Source organism: Lactuca virosa, chromosome 7 (genome assembly GCF_052849685.1).
Source record: "Lactuca virosa cultivar CGN04683 chromosome 7, Lactuca_virosa_CGN04683_v6, whole genome shotgun sequence".
Taxonomy (NCBI): domain Eukaryota; kingdom Viridiplantae; phylum Streptophyta; class Magnoliopsida; order Asterales; family Asteraceae; genus Lactuca; species Lactuca virosa.
Genome location: NC_136432.1, coordinates 136985891 through 137006227, shown reverse-complemented (window position 1 = coordinate 137006227; position 20337 = coordinate 136985891). Strand labels below are relative to the sequence as shown.

The following is a 20337-nucleotide window of genomic DNA, read 5'->3' as shown; positions in this document are numbered from 1 at the left end:
AGTGAGTGCTATTGGTTCTCTTGTGTAATTATCATCGAATTTGATAGTATTAGTAATTATCTTGACTTCTGGACCTGGTTCTTTGCTACTGTGTTACATTGACTCAACTTTATTACTTCATTACTTGATTAGCTTAGGTTTCTGGTAAATAGTTAGAAATTTTTTGGTCATAGTCAGATAAAAATATTAAATCTTATAGTACATGAGTTTGTTGATGCGTGTTCTTTTATTCTTTCAGGTCCACATACTAACAAGGAACAAAAACCCAATTTCCTGTTGTTCTTTAAGGACCCACACAGGTAAAGACCCCTTACATTGTTTAGATCCATCTTATAAGTGAGTTTTCTTGTAATTTACTTTTTGGTTTTTATAGATACAAGAAGCTCCTCTGCTCGGTGGATCTTACAAAGGACTTATTTTTCATGGAAAAGAACAAAATTTTGGGGAAATGATTTAGCTGCTTCTATACACGGTAACAACTCCTCATCTTTGTCTAGGTATATCTGTATCATGAGGTTTTTTTTTCCTTCATATCAATTGGCTCTAAAATGAGCTCTAAACCCTACATTTTATTTGTTTGAGAAATTGTGATTTGATTATTGTTCCAGTCCCAAGCTGCTTGTTTCAAGAAAGCGAGAGATGATCTACACAAGGTCAAAGCATGTGTTTTCTCTCCACAATTCAAAGTTATTAAGTGTTGGTGGGTCGAGTTGAAAATGGTCAAAATCCATAGAAAAGAACTCAAAAAAATCTAACAAGGTTTGTACGGTTATTGCTATTTATGTATAACTGTATGAATATATGTTTGAACTGTAACTATGGCTACTGATTTGGCTGTTGAAGAAGCTGACATTCGTGAGGAAGATGTGTTGAAGGAGAAAGATGCTTTTGAGGAACTTAAGAAGCCGGCAGCGAAGTCGCTGACTGAGACATTTAATCAGTTGATTGAGACTGTTAATCTAGTGAGAATCATATCTTTTTTTATTTATAATGCTTTAGATTTTGTTTGAGGGGTAAAATAGTAATTTTGTTTGATTTCGATTTTCAGGGGAAGTAGGATGAAAAAGCCGAACAGGCGACCCGCCCATCAAGAGTCGCTGATGCGGTCAAACATCGGTGATTTGTTGCGTATGAGCGTGAGGGTGTGTCTTACCGGGACCCGTCTGTACGGATGACTGATTGGAATGAAGTTATGGAAGAGTCGAAACCGGGCCCGCTATTGACAACTCAGTCTGCACGGGTGCATGGATTGTGGTACCCCTTTTTGGCATCAGGTAACAAACAACTTTCCGTAATTAATTTTTACATGTTTTTGGAGTGTAGTTTAGTAAATTTACTTGTTTGTAAAATAATGAATGACAGGAGCACACGGTTTGTCCTCTTGGGAACAAAATCCCTGAATTCAACGAGTTGGTTTACCAGAACAGATGGCGTGAGGCATTGGATCGACTTCTTGAAACAAATAACTTCCCAGAGTTCACGGGCCGGGTTTGCCCCGCTCCATGTGAAGGTTCATGTGTGTTGGGTATAATTGAAAACCAGGTCCCATCAAAAGCATTAAATGCTCAATCATAGACAAAGCCTTTGAAGAAGGATGGATGGTGCCCAGACCCCCCCTCAAGAGAACAGGGTATGTGTAACAATATGGTAAATATGTAGGTAGGTAGGTCTATACGTTTCATTGTTTTTGTTTTTATATAGGGATAATCCACCTAAGAAAAGATAATGACTCATTCCATTATCTTTGTGTATGTATGTTGAATTTGTTATTTACCTTTCAGCTGAATATGTAACTCTAGAGATGATGATTTCTGAGACATTTATTGGTGGATTAATTAGGAGATGTGGCTCAAACATATCTCGGATCAGAACAGAGTCAGGAGCAACTATCAAGGTTTTGTTTTTAGATATTTTTTGTGCAAGTTATTTAGCAAAATGACTAGAGATTTTAGGAAAAAAAAACAACCCTTTTGTTTTTTTGTTATCAAACATAGACAAATTCACTTGGGTGGTAGTGCTCAGCAGGTTGGTGATTCCTTTAAAAAAATTGCAACTTTTAGTTATCAAAATAAGATTAGTATTTTTATAACACAAATTTGATTAAAATCAGTTTTAATTTGACGTGAAATAGGTTGCTTTGGAAAAGCAGAGAGTTGATGAGTACATATATACTCAGATGATGCAGGAAACTGGTGGTCAGCAGTCCATGTAAGTTTCTTGATTAGTAACATCTTGTATTCAATAAATAGCAATGTACTTTCCATAAAAAAATTATAAATTATATTCTGTGAAAAAATTGTTAGATTGGTAGGTTTAAAAGTAGAATGTCCTAATAAGAATTAATTTTAAAAGTATAATAAAAATGACAAGTGATTTTGTGTTGTGTTTATAGGGTTGATGAAAGCGAATAGCTCTGGAGTTAGAAGAGGAAAAGAAAGCTCAAGCTGAAAGAGATAAGATGCTGCAAATGCAAGTGTTGCATTCTTCATTTCAATTGTTAGTTGTACTACTAATGATGGAAGCTGCTAATAAAGGAAATAGAAGAAGCCGCGTGAAATAGATTTTTTGTATGAAACACAGAGTAGATTAGATGAATGCAAATTTATATATTGTAAGAAATAGAATTGTATGACATTAAATTTTATACACACATCACTTGAAATCCTTGAGGTCTCAGATAAAACCAATCTAAACCAAGATTTCACAAATTCTACTTAATGATACAAGTCATTCTTCCCGTGACTAGATGAAACTCCTCTTCACCTTGGTTACTACAAATGATGGCAAATATAATCCTAATCGTAATTCCAATGGATTCTATTTTGGCTTATGCAAAGGTAAAGGGTAGACTAGTGATCATGAAACTTCAACAAAAGAAATGGAATTTTACAATGATGAAAAATCAAATCAAGGCGCGGATTTTGAAACTCAATGATGACATTTTATCAATTTTAAATGACAACTAAAGCGGTTACAGTTTTTCATCAGCTGGCAATTTCCTATTGGGCCATTTTTTTGAGACATGATGGGCGTGGGAATTCTTGGTTGACGTGGGCTGATTGGCATTAAATGCGTGAACATCGATTTCTCTCTCCACTTTTGCTATACCAGTTCAAATTCAAATTAAAAACCATTTGGATATCCAAGCCTGTATAAAGCTGAAGAGGTGTTTGTTCTGTGCTTTACGCTCATAAAATTTTACATAGTCTTCTACACTTCTCTCCATTATTCTTCGATTCTCTGCAAGCTTTCTTCATCCTTAAACGTCTGGTTCTTTTGAAAATATTTCTTTCATGGATAAAACTGCTTCAAACACCATGTTGAAGATCAAGGTTAATCAAAATTTTGTGGATGATTTGGAAGCTTCGAAGTACAATCCTTCTATTCGTCCTTTGATCGAATGCCTCAAATATTCTCCATTGATGAAAGATTTGTCGATGTTCGGGAAGGTTCCTTTGTCTTCCTTATTTGAGGCGTATTCAACGACTATCTATCACTATACTCAAGAGGTGATCAATTATGAAGTTTATGGGCACAAAACTTCAATTTCAAATGCGCAATTCTGCAAGGTTCTTGTAACACTCAGTTTCGAATCACTTCATTATTTGGGGCCGTGGCCCGATCATCAGTTATCATAAGGCTTAGGGCCTTAGGGAATAAAGGATTTGGACCCTTTTGGATGTGGGTATATAGTCTAAGTGATCTGAGTGTTCGTTTGTGTTTCGGAGCCCAAGGGTATAATCGTATTTTGATAACTCGGTCCTTTATGAATTTTGGGTTTTATTCGGGAAGTTCTTAGGCGAAGGTGAGTTGATATAAGTGTAGGGATTCTTGTCACCTTTTCGTAGATATAAAGTTCGTTGGAAACGGACTGAGGATGAATGATTTATGGCCAAACGAAGTTTTAAGTGTTGGAGCTTGGTCAAGTACATGGGGCGTAGTGCCTGGCTAGATCGTGATTGTGCCTTGAATACGTTGGGCGTACTAAGGGGTACGCGGGGCATACTCCCATCAGCTAAAAAACCTCATTTTTAGGGGTTTACCCATATTTAAGCATCTTATCTTCTTAAGTCATGACCCTTATCAGCCTCTAAGCCTCCTAAACGCTAATATTCGACCCTTAGCCACCATCTTAGAATTCTCAAGCTTTTGTGTGTGATTTTGGAGTGTTCTTGAGAATTTGAAGAGGTTGAAGATTGTTGAAGGATCATCTTTTGAAGTGGGGCTTGTAGATCCATAACTTTCTCATCCTTTTCCATCTATTGAAGGTAAAAAGCTCTCATATTGGCATCTCTTTGGTTAGATCTTATTTGGGGTGATTTTTGGTCCCTTTGGTTTGTATTTATGAGTTTGAGCTTTCCCGAAGAGTAGGACACTAGATCTGGACATTTAGGTGTCCCAAATTTATAAAAATGTGATCTTGATAGTTGATATCAACTCATGCATGTGGTTTAGCCTTTTTAATGAAGTTGGAAAGTAATAACTTAGATTTGGGACCCATTGAGCCATGAAAAAGCTCAAAGTTAACAACTTTAAAGATTAAGGTGTGTTTTGGATCTAGATCTGAGTATTGGACGTCTTGGCTTAGGGATTAAGTCATTTTCAAGGTTGGTTGTGGGCAGGGTCAGTATGCGGGGCGTACGCTTAGCGTAACCACTTTGTATGTGGGGCGTACTTAGTCAGATGATATTTTTTGCATTTGGGCTTCAAGTTTGGCCTTTCTTTTGGGCCTGGGTGTTTGAGTTATTAATGGGCCATCTGAGTACAAGTGTTTTGGACTAGGAAATTGGTTGGGTTAATTTGGAAAATTAGGCCATATATGGGCCTTGGTTGATTATCTGTCTTTTTGGGCCTTTTAGGTTGAGAGTTTGGGCCTTGGTCTTGGACCAAGCTAGGTTAGGGGTAAAATGGTCTTTTTACCCTGAATATAGATTTATGGTTATAGATTGGAACCCAAATGTTGATTGGGTTATGTTGATATTGACAGTTCGGGGATTTGTCAGCTAGCTGCCAGGGATCATCTATGTGGTTCAGCAGTGCGAGGTGATTTTTCCTCACTGTATTTACCGGTCGAAGGCACCAAGGTCGGCCTATCGGTTTGATATCCTGTTCTCCTCTGATATGCTGAGTATGGATTAGATATGCATGCTTATGCTAGTTGTCGATGTGCTGGTTTGGAAGATCTATAGGACAACTTGTGATTTTGTCTATTTGATTATGGGTATATGTATGGGTTTTGTGTTAGGTTGAGGTTGTACTGCTTTGCGTTGTAGCTAATAAACCCTGGAGCATTCTAGATATGAGATGAGGGTCGAGAGGGCAAGCCAGACTCATACTGAGGGCTCAATAGCATTCCAGATATGAGTTGAGGGTCAGGTAGGGCAAGCCAGGCTCATACTGAGAGCTTTGTGGCATACCAGATACGAGGTGAGGATCAGGTGGTATGCCAGACTCATACTAAGGTCTAAACATTGGTATTCCAGTCTGATGACTGAGGTAGTAAGCCATACATAAGCTACTGCCCCGAGGGCAAGCCAGACTTATGCTGTGGGCTTGGAAGAAAACCATATATGAGTTGTGGGCCTGATAGGTAAGCCAGACTCATATTATGGGCTCAAGGGTAATCCAATATTTTAGATATGGACCCATTGCATGCTGTTATTTTGTATATGTTATCTGTTTGTGTGTTGGCACCTTGGGGAACTCACTAAGCTTTGTACATACAGTTTTGGTTTATGGTTTCAGGTATTTCAGAAAATCGTGGCAAGGCGAAGGCGTGACCATACACATCCTGATTTTATGTCATTGATCTTGGGAGACACTGATTTTTAAATAATGTTTTGGAAACAATGTTTTTGTATACACTTTTATTAGTAAATGAGTTGTTTTGAACAGTTCTAATTGGTTGGAATTTTTGGGATGTTACAAGTTGGTATCAGAGCCTTGGTTTGAGTGAATTGGAGGAAGACTCGTATGAATCCAGTCTCAAATTAAGGAAAAAGATTTTAAAAATTATTTTCAACTTTTTTTCAAAATAATCAAGGAGGATGCGATGTGTAGGATCAGTCGTAGCCAGTAAGTAGACACCAAATTACCACATTGTTATTTGATCTTGTGATATGTTAGAACAACATGCTAGTGATAGGCTAGGGATCTTCAAGAATTGCATGATAGAATTGCCTGATTATATGATGCCTAATAGCCTAGGATCTTCCTTATATGAAATTGACATCATTACAGTAGTTGCTTAGTGTATGCATCATAGTTGTACATAACTAAGATTCTATAGCCTGAGAATGTTTGGTTTAGCCTTATTTCTTGTTCTTGTTTGATGAAGGACTTAGGGTAGGATCAAGTATTCGACTGTCTATATGATCTAGTGTTATGTATGACTAGCATACACGAGTGCTGTAGAGTTGGTGGAAGTTTGATGAGTGGGTGTAGTGCATAGAGGGTCAACGCGAGGAATGACTAGCCACTTTTGAAAGAGTGAGGGCTGGTCGAAGGTGTATCCGAGATGCTAGGAGATGAAGATCAAGAATTTCGTATGAGGATATGACTGATTTTATTGTGTCTTAGTGCCATTCGACTCCACTACTCGAATGTTGCTTGCTTTGTGCTTTGTGGGACTCACATTGATGTGAGTTGACCATCAAATGAATACACTAAGTTACATGCTATGAAGGTTCAATAATCTTAGAGTGAAGGATTCAGCCCTATTGCACAGCTCTCGTTTGACTCTAACCGTTGTAGGGTTGGGTCCTTTAGTCGAAAGATTATTTAAGTTTTGTTGCATGTAATTGTATTCATAAGGTGGTTGGCTGACATTGATTGGAGTTCTTCAGCATCTGATGTCAGGGGAGGTGGGGGAATCCTAGGAGAGCCTAGGAAGTATTTTAGTGTGATTATTTTGAGGTTGAGAAAGTATTGGGAGTGTTTTTATGAGTAGCTCTTAGAGGACCCGAGATGATCTTTGAGGAAAGTATGGATAGGTGTGGAGGGTAGTATTGGGCCCGTACTACTGGAAGCACAGGATCTATACTCGAATCGAGGAGAGTTTTGGGGATTCTAAGGGCTGGTCAGTGAGGATAGCATGGTTTGATACCATGATTCGTGGCAGTGGTCTCGTATATGTCGATCTTTTGGTTATGGTTGCTCTGGCATGAGGATGAGACTGGTAATTGTTTTTGGCCCCAGTGGCGAGATCGATTTGGGTTGTTTGGTGAAGATTTGGATAAGTTTGTTGGTTTTAAGGTCTCAAGGATTTTTCTCGAGGCCGTACATTCGAGTCGCGAGACTCAAGAATGAAGCGATGGTTATGATCGACTTGGGGTTTGTTGGTCGCGGTGTTTGGCGACAGCATGCCAACGCCGGTTTGCGCAGGTGGATTGATGTGGTATGGATACTTTGTGATGTATTTAAGGGTCCACGTTCTTGAGTTATACCAGGACATGTAACAGATCGTCAATCGGGATTGTAGGCAAGAGGGCACGTTTTGGATCGTAAGTCTTAGTTGCTTACGCTTTTGGGTGAAATCCTTAATGATAAGAGGCCATGATTGAAAAAATTTTAGAGACTTCAAATGAAACTCAGGATTCTCTTAGGATTGGTTGATCCCAGTCTGTAAGGTCATCCTGCGTGTGTTATTCTTTCCAGAGTTAGGAATGGTGGTACCTACTTAAGCCGGTTTGAGTTATGATTTGGTTTCAATGCCGGTGGGTGGTGGTTCAAGCCCTAAGTGGGGGAGAACTGAGATTCTCTGGTTGAGTATCATTCATTGAGGGATTTTTCAGTTCGCTGTTTGGATTGCTGTTTTCATATTAGTTTGGGCAGATGTTGATCGGTGAATCATTTCCAGAGACAGATATGTTCAGTTCCGGGTGGGTTTTTGGTTCTCTGTAATAGGTGTCAATGCGTCTTCGGTCGTTGGTCTTTTCATTCATTATTCAGCAAAGGTTGTCTGAAAGTTCAAGTTGTGACAGGTGAAGTTCAATGGATGGGTCAACCTTGTTGGATTAGGTGTCTAAGCCCATAACTATAATTGGTATGTACTTGAACTGATAGTGGCATGGTCCTTTTGGGTTGCCTTCACACTAGCAACTTGACACGATGATTAATTGAGAAGGAGGAAGAATTTATTATTTGGAATAATAAACTGATATAAATGATTTTTTAATATGTTATGGAAATAATATATTAATTAGAAATCATATTATTAATTAATATTTAATAAGAAATTAATTTGGAATTAATTTTGGGATTAAAGGAATTAATTAAACGTGCAGGGGCTGTTTTGCAATTTATTGATAGTTGTGGAATTTGGCTCTTGGACCATCCTAGGAGGGATGGACAAAATTCTCTAGGGTAGGCCCTAGAAATTTCGTTCACGGCATTAAGGATGAGGATCCATGAGCTGTTTAGGCCTTAAGCAAAGAGATTAGGGTTTCCTTATCTTAACCCTAGCTTTCGCCCTAAGCAACCAACAACTATATAAAGGGCATAACCCCTTGTGGATTTTGGCTTAGGCTAAGGTTCCAAATACCCTAAGAAAACTGAAATTATCTTCTCTCTTCTCCTATCGTAATCATCCTATTGCTAAGTGTGTTTGTTAGCCATTAGAGGTGTGACGCTTGTGACACTAAGTTCTCAAAGTTCAAGATCTACAAGGTTTTAGATTGTTAGTACAATATAGCAATCAAGGTATGTATTTCAATCCCTATGATGTGAATTTCGATTATAATACATAGATCCTAGGGTTTCTTGTTCATTGTTTGCATGTTCACTAGAGAAAACTTAGATCCAATCAATTTATGGTTGGATGCATTTGCTCTAAACTCATCAGTGGTATCAGAGCCATGATTAGTTTTCTGTTGAATAGATGCAATTGTGATCTTGTTCAAAGGAGAAGGGAATAGAATCAACATTCTATTCAATGAACTCGTCGAGTTGCATGAACTCGTCGAGTTTGGTCCTCCAACTCGACGAGTTGGTGCGTTAGATCTGATTTCGGATTTTCTTGCCTAACTTGATTTACTAGGTTAATATTTGGTAATTATCTTTTGTTTATTCTGCCATAATCTGATTTTTTGGTAATATAAGATAATGCAATAAAAACCTATATGTTAGGAGATAATTATGAATTAGATAATGATGATTTATTTGATTGTAATTATCCTCATGGATATGGTTAATAATTTAATTAATTGATTAATTAAAGAATAATTAATATATCCATATTTGGGTACTAAATAGTTATTAATTAGATTTAATAATTAACTTGTGGGTTGTTTGAAATTTAAAATTAAAAGATTTAACTTTGGAAATTTAAAATGAGAAACCTAAAATATATCCTTATGGATTTTATAAATCCATATGTGGTTTAAATTTAATTAAATTAAAAGTTTAATTTATTAAAAAATTAAACCCTTAGTATTTTAAATGTTTAAAATACACCCTTATATATATTGTAAAATTAAAAGTTAATATATATATATATATATATATATATATATATATATATATATATATGTGTGTGTGTGTGTGTGTGTGTGTGTGTGTGTGTGTATAAGAAAAGTCAGTCTTACCGTTAGTAGGCCTCATTTACGAAGCTGGTCTATAAGGGAGTTTAAGGAAGCGGCCTATAAAATGACCGCCATTGGGTATCCACTCTTACCCACCGTTCTATTGACTAGTGGAGGGTCGTTAGCCGAACGGGTTTGATAGGACACTCGATTCTCATTAATAAGTACAATGAATTATAAAGTAACCAAATCATTTTCTAAAATCCCACTCTTAGTTACTTTAGGAAAAATATGAATTTGATGCTAACCCATGAAATTGCACATTGCACCTTATTGGTCGTTAGTGGAGCGTGTGTGGTTAACCGGCACACTAATATGAGACTAATACTGTTGGCAATGGGTGTCTCGTAAATTATCATTGATTAATGGAGTGTGTGTGGTTAACCGGAACATTAGTTATATAATAAATGACATCGAGAGTACCAAGCTAATTTGCATGGTTATTCACATCTCGTTTGTGATCCTCGGCATCCCAGTCACAAAGTGAGAGCATAATCGAGACTAAACATGCCATTAAAAAGTTCAATGAATCTCAAAAGATCTAGGAGTTTCATAAGATTGAAATTGGTAAATGCTTTACTTACCTAAACATATTCGAACTTGATTACGACATCGCTCTTCAGAATTCGAATCGAAAATATGGATCCTAGCCTTAATTTAAATTTTGGGTTAATAATTAAGGATTAAGTAAATCAACTAACTTCAATTCTTTTCTCCTTTTATAGATGTCGAGTCAAGACAACAATGGTTCTCCTCGTCCTTCTGGAAATGGTTTTCCTTTTGAAGATGATCTTCCACATGTTGATTAAGGTGAAAGAATATTCCCTTCTTCAAATGGTGGGACTGGAAATCATGCTTCCCCAACTCTTCCTCCACCTCCTCCAGTGATCCTCCCTGACCCACGTTTTCTTCAACTTGAATAGTTCAAAGTCACTCAAGCCCTATTGGCATATAAACATCAAGATGGAATGTCTGTCTATGTGCTTGTTTTAAAAATGAAATCGCACATTGATAGATTGGGGATGTTAGGTGTCGTTTTCCCAAGGGAGCTGGCCATCGACTTGGTTCTAGTTTCTCTTCCTGACTCATATAGTCATTTCATTAAAGACTTTTATGCGAGGGACCACGACGTGACCTTAATTGATCTAACATACATGCTAATTGATGCTGAGGCAGAAATGCTTAAGAGCACACATCATGCAAATGTGTTTGAAGGATCTGTCTCCCGAGTTTCCATGAATATTGACAATGGCAACATTGGTAGTCCAGTAAACGTTTCTCTTCCCAATGGAAATGGATTGGCCAAGGTCAAACCGTTTGACCATATGGTAAAGAAAAAAGCTAATTCTGAGATAGTCCCATGTGCTATTCCTGAAGAGTCCATATGTTTTTATTGCCAATTGAAGGGACATTGGATGTGAAGCTGCCCAGACTACCTGAAAGATCGTAGAGATAGTAAAGTCAAGTTGTATGACTCTACATCATGTACATCCACTATATAACTCCATTACTTTATTAAGTTCCTATTCATAGATTCTTAATACATGATGTGATAGTCATATTTTGATGTTTTGTAGCATTCAAGAGAAAGAAGGAAGCTTAAGAAGAGTGAGCTAAACCTGATCGTGAGAGATGGATTTCGATCACATGGTTTGATGATCACATTTTGGAAGCTACTGCTTAGGAGTTATGATAGATTAATAGATTGCGTAGGAAATATCTAGAATCATAGTTTTCATAATTTTGCATTGCAAGGACAAATTTTTCCGCATATTATAAATAAAAGTGAGTTTTGATTTATTTACATTTCCTTGCAATGGCATTTATGGAAATTGGTGGTTATATTTCTATTATTAGCAATGTTAAATATGGATTTGATTCTTAATTATGTCATTTGTGGAAATGTCATAATCAACCAAGTGAAAATGAATTCTCATCACCCAAGTTTCAGTTGGATAGAAACTTGGAGTCATACGATTCGTATTGTGTGATGTATGAGAATCTTGTTCATTGAAAGATTAAGACTAATTCGTTGATCACATGTTTATATGAGTCAAAGTGAAGGACTAATGGATCTAGTACACATTGATGTGGACTATCTAGATCCACCACAACGGACGATAAGTCGATTCATCATGATTTACTGATGGTTCAGTAAATATGGTTATACTTATAAGATTAATTATAATTCTGATTTTTTGAAAGGTTTTAAAGAATGGCAGAATGAATATGTAGAATCTATTAGGCAGAAAGATAAAGGTTTCTCCAATCTAAAAGGAAAGGAGAGTACTTTAGTATTATGTTTTATGATCATCTTAATGATTATGGAACTATGTCACAAATGATCCTCTAAGGACATGTTAGTGCATTTATTACTAAGAAGAGGAATCAGATATTGTTGAAATGGTTTAATCAAGAGATGAGTCATACTTCGTATCAAATCAATTTTTGGAGTCACACTCTAGTAACTTCAAATCATATCTTGAAGCTTATTTCAAACTAAGTAGGTTGATAACATCTCATGAAATGTGGAGTAGAAATGTTTTCTTGCTTGAGCAGATTTGAAATTGGTAGTTGTGATGTTTTGGTTAAAACAAAGATAAGCTAAGACCAATTCCATGAGATCGAGAGTTCACACTAACTTTTGAATATTTATTTTTGCTTGTCAAGGAATGTTCCTTAACAAAAAAAACTTATATGACAAGAAGTCAGTGGGAGTCTTATAGATCTTGAAAGGGTTCAAGAGTCAATCGACAATAAACCTTTAATTATCACTAGCACACGACCTGAGGTTGATAACCTACCGTGTTAAGTTGACAAATTCTTGTTTCTTTGCGTCTTCTTGTTGAGTTGGCAATGCTTATGAGTTCTATGGTTCTCATTTGACTGCATAAGGTAGAGCACATTGGTCAGTGATGGTACATTGATCAATGGAAGTGAGCTGCTTAACAACACGGAAGCACTAGTAGGTCATCGTGCTTCCAGAGGGCAAGAAATTAAGAATAAGCAAAGTTCAGTCCATGAAAGGAAAACAAAATTTGATTTTGGGTTTTTGTCCTCAACCTTATCTTATGGTAGGTAGTGAAGACCATGTGGGGGTTCCCATGGCAGTGGGTTAAGACCATGAGGGGGTTCTTATGGCACCCGAAGTAAGACCTTGGAGGGTTTCCACAGCTTCCTTACATGTTTGCATGCATGGCTTATGTGGTTGATGTGGCTTATGTAGCTTATATGGCTTATATGGTTTATGTGAATATGTGGATTGTGTGGGGTATGTTATGGGGAACTCACTAAGCTTCGTGCTTATAGTTTTGTTCATGGTTTCAGGTATCATTGGTTTGGATAAGAAGGGCTCGACTTGATCGCAACGCACACACCCGTGTTTCTACAATATGTGATTTTGGGATGAACTCTGATAAAGGTTTTTAATTAGCAATGTTTTTGGAATACTTGGATTTAAAAGATATCCATGTTTTAACTATAATAAAAATGAAATTTTTACCCTCAATTTTTGGGTCGTTACATATAATGACCCATATATAATCAAATCCACGCGCCGTCCTTGGCAACTTCGTCATAAAATCCATGGTGATCTCTTCCCACATCCAGATGGGAATGGGTAATGTTAGAATCTTCTCGTGGGGTCTCTGATGTTCGGCATTGACTTTCCTATAAGTCATACACCGCTCTAGAAACCATGTTATCTCCATCTTCATACAGGGCCACCAATAACTCAGCTTCAGATCATGATACATCTTCGTGGCCCCTGGATGGATCGAAAACTTTAACTTATGAGCCTTTTCTAGAACTGTCTATCTCTCCCCACCAGTAGTCGGAAATCAAACTCTACCACACTGAGTCTACAATCCCCGACTGTCTCTAAAAAATAAAGGAATTTGTCCCCTGGTTCGCTTTGCTTTCCAATTAACCTTTTTCAATCCATCCACTTGAGCCTTCTTGATTAATTCCAACAAAGGAGAAATGATAACAATACTCAGACATACATCTCAAATAGGTGTGCTCACTACCTTGCGGCTCAAGGCATCAGCCACCACATTGGCCTTCCCAGGGCGGTACAGGATCTCGCAATCATAATACTTTACCACATCCAACCATCTCCATTGCTGCATATTCAAATTCGGCTGATCCATCAGGTACCTCAAATTCTTGTCGTCAGTGTAGATAGTACACATAACCCCATACATATAGTTCCTCCAAATATTGAGGGCAAAAACCATAGCCCCCAACTCTAAATCATGTGTAGGGTAATTCGCCTAATGAGGCTTCAGCTGCCTTGAAGCATAAGAAATCAGATGTCGATCTCGATATAGAAGCGTCAGAATAAACCACAAAATCTCCCATACCCTACGGAAGCGCGTGGATCAAGGCCTCTCACAATCTCTATCTCAGCATCTCAAATGTCGACCGCTGATCGGACCCCACCGAAAAGTAACATTCTTCTTCTTCAAGCGGGTCAATGGCACTCCAATCTTGGAGAAATCCTAGAGGAATCTTTGATAATACCCTGCGAGACCTAGGAAGCTCCGAATCTTAGATGGGGTACTCGGAACCTCCCATCACATCACAACCTCGATCCTGGTCGGATCAACCAATATACCCTTATGGTTGACGATGTACCCCAAGAACTGCACCCCGCGCAACCACAACTCACATTTGGAGAATTTAGCATACAGTCTCTCTTTCCTCAGGGTCTCCAATATCTCTCGCACGTTTTCTTCGTGCTGCTCCTTGGTCTTGGAGTAGACAAGAATATCATCCATGAATATTATCACCGACCGATCCAACATCGGCCTACAAACCCGGTTCATGAGATCCATGAACACTGCTAGTGCATTGGTGAGCCCTAATGGCATCACCACAAACTCGTAATGACCATAACGAGTATTGAAGGCTGTCTTCTGCACGTCATCGTCCCAGGACCTCATCTGATGCTACCCTGTTCACAAATCAATCTTGGAAAACCAAGATGCACCCTGAAGCGGGTCAAATAAGTCGTCGATCCTCGGGACTGGGTAACAGTTCTTCACCGTTAGCTTATTCAACTCCTGGGATTCAATGTACATCCTTTGCGAACCGTCCTTCTTCTTCACGAATAGGATAGGTGCTCCCCAAGGCGAGCTACTAGGCCGAATAAATCCCTTATCTAGCGGCTCCTGAAGCTGCGTAGAAAACTTTTATGTCTCTAATGGTGCCAAGCGTTATGGTGCCTTTGCTATTGGAGCCATTCCAGGAACTAGATAAATCCAGAACTCGGCTTGCCTCTCAGGAGGCACTCCTGGAAATACCTCAGGAAACACATCAAGGATATCCTGAACAACGGATACCTCACTCAACGTCGTCGTTCCCTCAACTCGAGTATCTGCTACATAAGCCAAGAACCCATAACAACCCTGCGGAAGATATCTCCAGGTCCTCGCCGTTGAACAAAGAGATAGACCATGAAAAGCTCCTTCGCTAGGAATAAACAGTTCTCCCCCAGTTGGGGTTCGAACTCTCATTACCTGGAACTCACAGTTAATCATGGCCCCATTGGGACCCAACCACTCCATCCCGATAATAACCTTCGACCCTCGCAGAGGAATCAACACCAAATCAATAGAGCATCTCTCGTTGAACAGATTTAGGACGAACCCACGGTGAACACTCAAAGCACTCATAGAACGGTCATCCACAATATTAACCTCCAATGGGTGATCCAGAGTCCTCGGAGCATCACAAAACTTCTTGCTAAGCGCAAGAGAAAGAAAGGATCGGGTAGCACCCGAATCAAACAACATGTAACATCCCAAAAATACAGATAAAATAATTTCGTTTTTAAATTCATTCCATTCATAAGAAACTGATACCAAAGTATTCAAAAGAGTCACATTGTATCACAATATCAGAGTATAAATCCCAAAATCACTAAGTGCGGAAAAACATAGAGTGATGTCGTGCGATCAAGCTGGACCCTTCCCCTTCTAACTGGAAGTACCTGAAACAGAAACTGAAACTGTAAGCACAATGCTTAATCAGTTCTCCCAACATACCACATACTAGGCAAAAATACTAAACAAACATACTAAATAAACATACTGCCAAGTATATCTGGGTGATGGCCTATCCCTTCGGTCTATTGCAACCGGATACTGCCAAGAATATTTGCGTGTTGGCCTACCGCTTAGATCTATCTCAACCGGATACTGCCAAGTATATCTGGGTGCTGGCCTACCTCTTCGGTCTATTTCAACCGGATATCGGGTTTATTTCACCCCTACCATTATCACATAATAACATAACAATAACCACCGAATCATCAAGCCAATACATACATGAATAACAATTATCTCGAAGACAATCATCATTCAATAACATAACTAGTGGTCCGGCCGTGGTGCCTTCGACCCAAAACTACTGCAAAGCAAGACTCGCCTTAGACTGTGGGTATCAAATCGCACTCGGCAGATGACTCGCGAACTCCTCTCCCTATCGTACAAGCACACAAAAACCTAATTAGAAATTAGGTGACAAACTAACTCCAGGTCCAAATTCCTAGTCCTTGACTTAAGGCAAAAAGGCTCCTTTACCTTTGCCTTATTGGGCCTCCTTCTCTCCAAGGCCCAAAACCACAAAACCCAAAAAGGTATCTAAGCCCACCATAGGGCCTTTATGGACCATTATGGCCCTAAGTGCCCCAAACATGGCCTTAGGCCCAAAAAGGACTTGCTACACTCAGGTGGGCCTAAGGCCCAATTTTCGCAAGTCTAAATCCCAACACCAAAAGAGCCCAAACTCCATCAAGCTCACAGATCGCGTACGTGCGACATACTTGGCTTGTACGCCCAACGTACGCTGGTGTTGACCAAGGTCGAGGCGTCGACCCAATATGTTGAGCGTACACTTGAATACGCACGGTGTACTGGTCTGCCAATCTAAACTTTTCACCATGACTTAATCCCGTAAGACCTTACGTCTAAAACTTAGATCCAGACCTCTAGAAACTTCCTAAGCCAAAAAGTTGCAAACTTTATGCTTTCGTATGCAAGGATGGGGCTCAAAACATGAATCAATTCCATAAACACATTTTCTTGGTCCCTAACACTTGCATGGTTGAAGTTTAACCATCAACATCCGATTTTTATGACTCAACACACCTCCAAGAGCTCAAAAGGACAGCTCATATGGTATGAAGTTCCTTAACTCCAATAATCCAAACAATGGGACTAAAATAAAACATTATCTACCCCAAAACTAGATCTAACCAAGTAATGGTTAATGTTTAAGCTTTATACATTCAATGGGTCAGAAATAGTGCCAAGCTTCTGGATCTACAAGATCTTCCCACGTCCTTGCTTCTTCCCTAGCTTCCTTCTTCTTCAAAAGCTCTAAAGAACACCAAAAATCACTCAAGAAGCTCACAATTTCACAAAGTTGGCTTAGGGTTCAAGATTTGCACTTCAAGGGCAATGGAGGCTAAAAGGGTAATGGACTTGGGGGACTTAATGTAACACTTGGATTTTTAGGTATGTTCCTTTCAACCCCTTCTATATTTAATTACTGCATCTTTGGTCATTGGAGTAGTACGCGGGGCGTACCACATGGTACGCTTAGCGTACTAGCTGAGAAGCTAGTACACGGGGCGTACCACATGGTATGCTTAGCGTACTAAGGTGGAGTTGATCGGGGTGTGAGGCCTCGTACCTTGGGCGTCTGAGGATTACACTTAGCGTACTCGGAGATTAAGAAACCCTAATTTTAGGGTGTTATATCCTATATAAAGACCTTAAGTCCCTAGGGCTGGCCTCTTTACTAGCCCCCATATCGTCTAAACCCTAAAATTGACCTTAAGCCTCCATTGTTGTGTTTTTTAGCTCTTGAGAAGAAGTTGGTGCTTGTTTTGCTCATTTTGAAGAGATTAAAGAAGGTGGAAGGTTCATAGCTTGGTGGGAAGCTTAGAGATCTAGAATCATCACTCATTTTGCAAGTCTTTTAAGGTATCAAGTTCATACGTTTGCTTTTGAATGCTTAGATCTCTTTATGTCTTGATTTTTATGATTTTGGTCCCTTTTTGGGTTGATTGATGAGTTAAGACGTTTGTGGGACTTGTCCTTTTAGATCTGAGCATGTTATGAGGTTCTTAAGTATAAAGGTGCAAGCTTTATGGGGTTTATGGTCACATGCATGCATTAAGTCACCTATTATTTCCTTCTTAGCTTTAAGAGCTTCATTTAGCCATGCATAAACGTAAAGTTAGCAACATTACATGATAATCCAGCATAAGGAAGTCAGATCTATGTTTTGGAGCAATGTCTTATTGGATTAAGGGTTAAAAATGAAGGAATGTTGAATGGGGAAGTGCACTGGGCGTACAAGTTTGTACACACTGCGTACAAGCCCTATTGCGTGTACACTTAGCGTACAACTGAGTATGCCCCGTGTACTCAGTCAGTAGGCTTCGGTTTGGGCCATTCTTTTGGGCTTAAATGCTTAGGGCTTTGTTGGGCCATCTGAATGCAAGTGTTTTGCACTAGGAATGATTTTTGGGCCTTGGGGTAAGGCCCGTGTAAGGGTTTGGGCCTAATTTGGAAAATTGGGCAATGTGTGGGCCTTGGATGATTGTTTTGGTTACTGGGCCATGATTTGGGCCTTGGGTGGCTAATTAGGTTTGGGCCTTTTGGATTGTGAGTTTGCGCCTTAGTTTTGGACCAAACTAGGTAAGGGGTAAAATGGTCTTTTTACCCTAATTATGGACTGATAGTTATGGATTGGAATCCAATTATTAATTGGATGTTATTTGGTATTGATAGCTCAGGGATTTATCGGACCAGCATCCAGAGATCTTTCAGCGTGATTTATCAGTTCGAGGTCAGTTTCCTCACTGTGTTTAGCGGGTCGAAGGCACCAATGTCGACCCATGATCTGCTATGTTAGAATACTCGTTGTCTGTGTGACATTTGTATATGTATATGCTTGTATGCTTACTGGGCGAGGCCCGAAGGTTATTATGTATGCTATTATCAGTTATGTTTTTATGAATTGTATGTGCGTGAGGCCTGTTATGCGAGTTAGGGCGGGGCCCGTTATACAATTGGGCAGGGCCCGTTATAGGATTTTGGGTGGGGCCCCTTATACTCAGTGGGCGGGACCCGATATGCAAGTTAGGGCGGGGCCTGTTATACTTATTGGGTGGGGCCCGTTATGTGTTATATATGTGTGGTATGTGGTATCTTTGGGAACTCACTAAGCTTTATGCTTATGGTTTTCAATTTGTGTTTCAGGTACTTCCAGTTCCAAAGGGAAGGGCTTGGGATGATTGCAGAGCACAGACCACCTCGTTCCGCGTTTTGTAATTTACTCTAATTTGATATGACGATTGATACACTTCTTTTATTTGGATTGTATTGATGATGTTTTTGGAATAATGATTTTATGAAATTAAAAATGACATTTTTGGGTCTAATTTTTGGGATGTTACACTTAAGGTCATTAAATAGGGTGCAAACCCTAAAAACTAGGGTTTGCTTCAGACATGAGTACGCCATGCGTACACCACGTACGCCCAGCATACGTGGTTAATGATCTGCGACCATGCAGTGATTAGTACGCTAAGCGTACTCAATGAGTACACCCCGGGTACTAATTAAGGGACTAATATGCAAGGTATTTTACATAAGGGACCAAAAGGGAACTTACCAAAACTTGGATGTTACAAATCTCCCCTACTTGAATCGGACTTTGTCCTCGAAGTCCGCTGCTCCAAATAACAGATAATGCTCCTTAATCTCATCCTTCGGCTCCCATGTCCACTCCGAACCCTTGCGGTGCTGCCATTGCACCTTAACCAGATTGAAAATCTTGTTCCATAGGGTTTTCGTTTTCCTGTCGAGGATCGCTACAGGTCTCTCGATGTAGTTCAGGTGGTTATCCACCTGAATGTCCTCCAATGGCACCACTTTGGAATCATCAACCAAACATTTATGCAGCTGCGAGACATGAACAAATTAGTTGTGTATCTGACTAAGATCCTCTGGAAGATCCAGTCGATACGCCACCCTTCCTACCCGAGCTATAACCCTAGAAGGACCGATATACCTATGGCCCAGCGTGCCCCGCTTTCTGAATCGGATGACACCTTTCCAAGGTGACACCTTCAGGAGAACCATATCCCCAACCTGAAACTCCAAGTCTGACCGGCTCTTGTCGGCATAGCTTTTCTACAGACTCTGAGCTATCTGAAGCCTGCTACGAACCTGCTGAATCAGCTTGGTCGTCTTGAGTTCCACCTCGGTAATCCCTATAACTTGGTGACTGACCTCGCCCCAACATATTGGGGTCATGAACTTCCTCCCATAGAGCATCTTAAAATGAGGTTGTAACATCCTGATTCTTGAATAAATACGTAGATAAAGATTTATTAATGAATAATATCCCCAAAATAAATAATATTTAGCGGGGTGTTGGTGTGGGGAACCGAATGATATAATTTTGGATTTTTTTTTGGGGGGGGGGTCCAAAAGAGTAAGTTCTGGACTTGATTTGAAAGGGATCCCAGAAGGCAGGGTTTAATTGGTAAATTATGTACTTAGATTGAAAGGAATTTGTTATGAAAGGGTTAAACGGTAACTTTTGGATCTGTTTTTAAAAGATGTTGTGGGGGAGGGGCTAGTATTGTAAAAAGAGAAAATGTTGAATAGAGGCACGGGATTTAGACCTGGCACGCCTTCCTCACGTGCATCTAGTTGTTGGGTTTTGAGCA

General features: G+C 39.3%; 1 long non-coding RNA gene across 1 annotated transcript; it reads left to right on the top strand.

Moving 5' to 3' along the window:
- Positions 1 to 369: 369 nt before the first annotated feature.
- On the top strand, positions 370 to 2645 carry LOC145125974 (uncharacterized). The gene is made up of 7 exons (XR_013716234.1): positions 370 to 472; positions 609 to 962; positions 1049 to 1274; positions 1363 to 1630; positions 1782 to 1894; positions 2132 to 2208; positions 2393 to 2645. It is a non-coding gene; the product is annotated as an uncharacterized LOC145125974 (long non-coding RNA).
- Positions 2646 to 20337: the final 17692 nt, after the last annotated feature.